This window comes from Callorhinchus milii, unplaced genomic scaffold, assembly GCF_018977255.1.
Source record: "Callorhinchus milii isolate IMCB2004 unplaced genomic scaffold, IMCB_Cmil_1.0 Scaffold1, whole genome shotgun sequence".
Taxonomy (NCBI): Eukaryota; Metazoa; Chordata; class Chondrichthyes; order Chimaeriformes; family Callorhinchidae; genus Callorhinchus; species Callorhinchus milii.
The window spans coordinates 86,046,122-86,052,450 of record NW_024704742.1 but is presented as its reverse complement, the minus strand read 5'-3'; the positions used below and the strand labels follow the sequence as shown (position 1 = coordinate 86,052,450).

At 40.2% G+C, this 6,329-nt stretch overlaps 1 non-coding gene across 1 annotated transcript; it reads right to left on the bottom strand.

The window, feature by feature from the left end:
* Positions 1-1,006: 1,006 nt before the first annotated feature.
* On the bottom strand, positions 1,007-1,078 carry trnat-ugu. The gene has a single exon. It is a non-coding gene; the product is annotated as a tRNA-Thr (tRNA).
* Between the last annotated feature and the right edge of the window lie 5,251 nt (positions 1,079-6,329).

Sequence of the window (6,329 nt, the reverse complement as noted above, 5' to 3'; positions counted from 1 at the left end):
ATAGTTAGTAACCAAATTTATTTAGAGAATTATTTTCCAAGGCGCCAAGAAAAACTCTCTTTTCTTTTGTAAGTTAAAGTTAAATCAATATCCAAGATAACTCAGGATGAAAGTACCCATTCAATTCATCGCAACGGTAACAGTAATTGGAGTATTTTGATTGAATCCCTATATTTTCTTTCCTTTTTATTGCTGAAGTGCACCAGGGGTAATCAGAGCTGTGGTAAGCATAGGCATTTATTCTACATCACTCAAATTATCACTCTCTATAAACAGTTCTTGGAAGCAGTACAGTTTTTTTTTAAATCACCTCCCTGATTTTTCGTGCTTTAAACAGAGTGACATGAATTAGGTTTTGGCCATAAACCACTGCTAGCATTATTTTATTTATAATTTCTTAAAATATAAATGGGAAGGGAGGGCAGGGGGAATGTCTTAAAAGTGGCCCCTTTAAATGAAAATAAAATCAGGCCTGTGGCAGGCATAAAGAATTCTTTTCTTGAGCTACTTTGTCCATTGGCGTCAGGAGGGCAGTAGTAACCTCCTTCGACCCTACTGACCCAGCCACTTTCCTGTTTCATTTCCCCACCCACCATCGGAGGGAACCCATTCTGCCCCCGCTTTCTGGAACTCCATAAACTTGTGGAGTCATGTAGGGTTAGTTTCCTTACTCCACATGTCTCTGTTTACCTAGCAGTAAGTAGGGACCCGGTTGTTAGTCGATTGGCGAATCGCTTTTCCAGGGATAAAAATTCCTTCAAAAAAAATTAATAATAATAATCCTTGCATTTGATATGGCGCTTTTCACGTCTTCTAGACATCTCAAAGCGCTTCACAGAATATACTGTAAAATGAATTGACTGTATATTTGTGGGAGAAATGCAGCAGCCAATTGCGCACAGCAGTGTCCCACAAACAGTCGTGGATTGAAGTGACCAATTTATTATTGTTTTTTTCTTGAGGGATTATTATCAGGCATGTGGAGTAAGGAAACTTGCCCAAGGTTTCGCCCTGTTGGAAATTGAACCCAGGTCTCTCGCTTACAAGGCGAGTGCTCTAACCACTGAGCTACAGGACCCCATAATAAATTGGTCACTCAACCCACGACTGTGTGTGGGACACTGCTGTGCGCAAATGACTGCTGCATTTCGGCCCACCAAATATACAATCAATTCACTTTATAGTATATTCTGTGAAGCGCTTCGAGACTGGAGTGCAGTAACAGTGGGGGGGTGATTCCTTTTCACCGGAGAACTTGACCATTTCTCCCTGGTACTCCAATGTGAAAAAGCAGAGGAAGGGTACAATACAATAAAATATAATGTAAGAATGTAGGAATCTTCTCTCTACCGATACGTCTATATGTACAAGACTAACATGTCAAACACAGTATTGTTGATACCCGCCAAGCATAATTTATGAAACAATACTCGGTGAACTGTCATATTGAAAAGAAAATTTTAAAATGTCCAAATTCGTTCAGAAACACTCCTGTTACAGTGAAATAATCACTTAAATATGCTTTATCTGAAAATCTCTTCAGGCCACAAGGAGCAGTGGAATTTGATTCACACTAAATGGACCAATCCTGCTTTTAAAGCAATGCTATTTATAAGACATCAAAACAATAGAGGGGTGCAGAGGAGATTTACTAAGATGATACCAGGGATGAGTGGTTTGGCTTATGAGCGGAGACTGGAGAACTGGGATTCTTTCTTTTGGAATAAAGAAGGTGAAGGGTGACCTGATAGAGAATTTTAAAATTATGAGGGGTTTTAAGTGGGGAGAAATTATTTCCACTGGTCAATGACTCAGTGGCAAGTGGTCATCAATGGGGCGGTTAGGATGAATTTATTCACACACAGAGGATCTGGTATACAGAATATGCTGCCAGGTGCAATGGTTGAGGCAGAATCCAAATTGACTTTCAAAAGGGAAGTAGACAGATATCTAAGATGGAGGAAACCACAGGGGTATGGGGAAAGGGAGGTAAATGAGACTGAAAGGATTACTCTTAAAACAGCCAGGACAGATACGATAAGCTGAATGGCCTTCTGTGCTTGAAATTTCTATGGAAGACCAACGACTTAAACGCTTAAATTTTAAATATCATTTATTACATATTTTCTGGCTTTTCTGTAGGAAAGCTGCAGTTTAATTTGTTACCTTTTTTGTACATTTAAAAATAGACGGGTTGTTAAATCTGATAATCTTTTGAGTTGTGAAATCCTTGGCCATGCACAGCAAGTGTTCAGAAAAATTACAGAATTGGTATACTTTTTCCTTTCAGGCATCTGGCGCAAAACATTCCTCATTTATTAAGAGCGGCACCATTAATAACATGGTGCAATTTACAGTTGACATTCTCTCAAATGAAACTTCTTCGCACAGAATGTCAAATTCACTGCCAGAATCAAACAGTATCAAAGATACTGTGAAACTTGACTGTTGTAAGGCTCCCATTATTTTCATGCTTTTTTCTAATATTTGTAGTAATTTTGCAGCTTATTTACATACTTAGACACGTTTTGTAAGTGGCAAAGATTTTTCTTTATTTTTGTGGTCAAGGCCAGATTACAGTAACTCTCAGCCTCTTCTCTTCACAAGCTGTAGACCATCCCGAAATCTGCAGTCCTTTCCCGCACTAGGCTCTGCCAGTCTATCACCCTCATCTTTGCCCGGCGCCACTGTGACCCCCACCTCCCAGCGGATCGAGTTCAAAATCCTTGTCATAATCTTTAAATCCCTCCATGGTTTTGCCCCAGGCCTGCTTCAGACCCCCAACCTAATTGCCTCACCGTTGATGGTCGGACCTTCAGCCTATCTGCCCCCACTCTCTGGAACTCCATCCCAGAGTTCCTTTGCCTCACCCCTTCCCTCACCTCCTTCAAGATCCGCCTCAAGACCTTCCTTTTTGAGGATGCCCAGATGACAGTCATTCACTAGTTCCTGATTGGGTTGAATGACTGTGTGCTCCAGGAACTCCGCTCTGGTGTGTAGTTGCTCGGTGACAGTCAGAGAGACCCTCACATGTCAGGCTGCAATTAGCTGCATCGATTCCCAATTTCTGGATATTTCTGGAGCCTCATCTGGAATACTCCACTGAACCCGCGCCCCCCAAAAATCCAAATCTGACATAAACCCTTTCACTATTTGACTCACGCAATTTTAGGTCACAATTGATCTCAAGTGTTGTGGAAGACAATTCTTTCTCCCTCCCCCATCCCAGCACCTCAATGGTCACCGTATCACACATTTATCTTCCAGCTGCAGAGCGGACAGAGTTAGTGGAATTTCAAAAATCAGAGTAAAATCACTAACCAGCTGGCCAGTTCCTCTGCATTTTCTCGCACTGCCCGTTTGGTCGCTAATCATGTTAATGTATGGATTTGGGAAGCTGACATTCTTCTCAGGCTCAGTGATTTCATCCACTGCAAACAGTTTTGAAGTGCAGCGGTTAATGATGCGTGAGAATTAGAAAACATTTTAGTTAGCTAATTGAGAGGGTTTGACAACCTGAATCAAGAGAAGCTATTAAAGGGTGTTTAGTGCAGGCTTCATGCCCAGTGATACTTGTTAGTTTACTTGTTGTCATCGCTCTTATATCAAATCAGGTTGAATGGGGCTCATTTTCTTTTAATTGATAATTGCTTCTTCTGTTGAAAACATCTGTTCAACGAAAGAGTCTGTTAGCAAGTGATGCAATCCCAAATGAAACATGATATCAGTTGCTTCCAGCAACCTGGTCCTCAATGATCCAAGGAAACCCATTAAAGATCATTGTGGGTGAAAAAAATAATAATCAGCACATCAATCTTCCTTTATTGTAAAAGATCTCCCAAACATACAGAGTGTTTAGAATTTGGAGAGTCATCAACAATTAGTTTCCTTGTAAAGACGTTGGCTGAAAATAAGAAAAAACTAGCTAACTTAAAGGTTTAGCCTCTTTTGCACTTGATTATTCAATGATTCCCATCTTTTATAACATTGGCTAATTTCACACCATAAGATTCATGAAAGTACACAGACTTCAGTCGGACTTTAGTCACACAGTGCCCAGGACAGATATGAGGGCAGTGAAGTAACACCACATGGCCACATTCAAAGCTTGTACTTCATGTGAGGAGTCATCATGAAATCCATGACAAGAAGTGCATGTTTTTGAACTGTTATGAGTAAGCAAGAGAGTTTCTCCTGGTGTTTTGCCCAACAATTGCCCAAACAAAATTGGTCACTCAGTTTCATGGTTGTTTGTGGGACATTGTTGTGCACAAATAGGCTGTTGCATTCGCCCACAAAGCACACAATCACTCCACTTCACAGTATATCTTGTGAAGTGCTTTGGGATATCCTCTGACTTGAAAGTCGATATACCAAATATAAGGACTTTTATGATTATTATGGTTATTACAGATAGCTTAGATCCAATGAATGCTTCCCTCACCTCAGTTACATCTATTCTTCAACAGATCTCCGTGACGTTGAAGGAACCAGCATAAGAATACAAGAACACAGAATATAAGAATTGCTAGATGAAAGAAGACCAAGGTCCATCTATTTTGCCTTCCACTATCTGGCAATCGCATGAACATGTAATGTCCCAAACTATATTCTGTATCCCATGATATCATTTCCTAAAAGAAATCTATCTAATTTGCTTTAGAAAGAATCAACACTTCCTGCTTCCACCGTCTCCTTAGGGAGCCTGTTCTATACATTCACTACTCGCTTACTGAAATAGTATTTCCACAGATTTGTTTGAATTTACCATTTGTCAATCGCCTAGTTGTACTGTTCTGGACAAGATAAAACAGCTTATCATTGTCTACATTGTCCAATCCCTTTAGAATCTTAAAAACGCAATCATATCGCCTCTCAACTTTCACTTCTCCAGTGTGAACATGTCCAGTTTACTTAATCGCTCCTCATATTCCAATCCCTCCATCACATCAATCATTCTGGCTGCCCCAGCCCATGCAAGACCATCTATTTTCGATTTTTAGCATAATTTTTAAATCTTTCAAATAAATGTTGATACTTTCCAGAAATAATTTTCATGGCTTGTATCGTGATGTGTTCAGTTGAACGATCACCAGGGAATTTTAGAATCCATCAGACATGTGCAAAAATGGCAGAAAATCCCAAGTAATTTTTTTTAAACTGAATTCACAGTCAGATGCATGATGCCTTCAAATAAAAAAAAGGCTTCCCGTTTCACAATCTGCAGCTTAGCAGCACAGTTCATGGTCTGTCAGGGGATATGACAAACAAAGGTGGCAGCATAGTCATTATTGTATGAGAGGTAGTCATAAGAGTGGAAGTAGCAGACCAATTTAAGCTTCCTCCTTTGTTGAAAATGTCATCCAGTTTGCCACTGAAAATGAATTGGTGAATCTGGTCTAACCTGAACCATCACACGCACAGTGACAGCACTGTAATTCAACACAATCCCTTTTGCTTTCAGTATAAGAACACAGAACCTCACATACTAGAGTAGATTTACAAAAAGAACTTGCATTGATAATAGCGCCCCTCATACAGGGTAGAGTCCCAGAGCCCTTAACAGTGATGGAGCACAGCTCCAAGTCGGGGGGAAGGGGGAGGTTACCGTCAGGACGGTCGAATAGGAAGGTCTTCAGGCGTGACCTGAAGATGGGGAAGGAAGGGGCAAGACAAAGGGATAGAGGAACAGTGAAGTTCTTTGAGACGTCTCAAAGACGAGATAAGGCGCTATATCAAATGCAAGGACTATTATTAAGCAGGTCGGAGAGGTAGGGAGGTACCAGGGCAAGAAGGGATTTGAAAAAGACTGTGATCTTAAAATCAGGCTGAATCAAAAAAAACAGAAATCCCAAGGAATGGAACCTTTCTGTCTCAAAGGCTCAGATTGGTGAGGGGCTCTCTTCGAAATATCACACTCTGTAAAATGTTCTGAGGCGCTCTCAGTTTCATTAATTCTGTTTGAGTAAGTTTAATGTTTTAAACATTTGTCAATGTTATAGCAAAGGCAGCTCAATATGTTTCATTTAATAAAAAATAGTGGCTGCTTCACTAAATGAAAAGTAAGAATTTATGATCTAGTTACCAGGGATACCAACATTGTGTGCGCAAATCGTTCCTTCATCCAGCAGTTGAGATTTATTGTTTTGTGCTGTGACTTTCCTGGATCTTGTTTGTGGATTTAAGGTGATGGAGAAATAAACTGCCATGCAAACCTCACAATATCACTGCAAACATGCATGAACACTCATTCTTTAAAAAGTGGGTCCTTGAAGTTTGGAGCTGTAATTGGAGCTTGTCACAAGCATTATTTCTTTGTCAGCAATAGA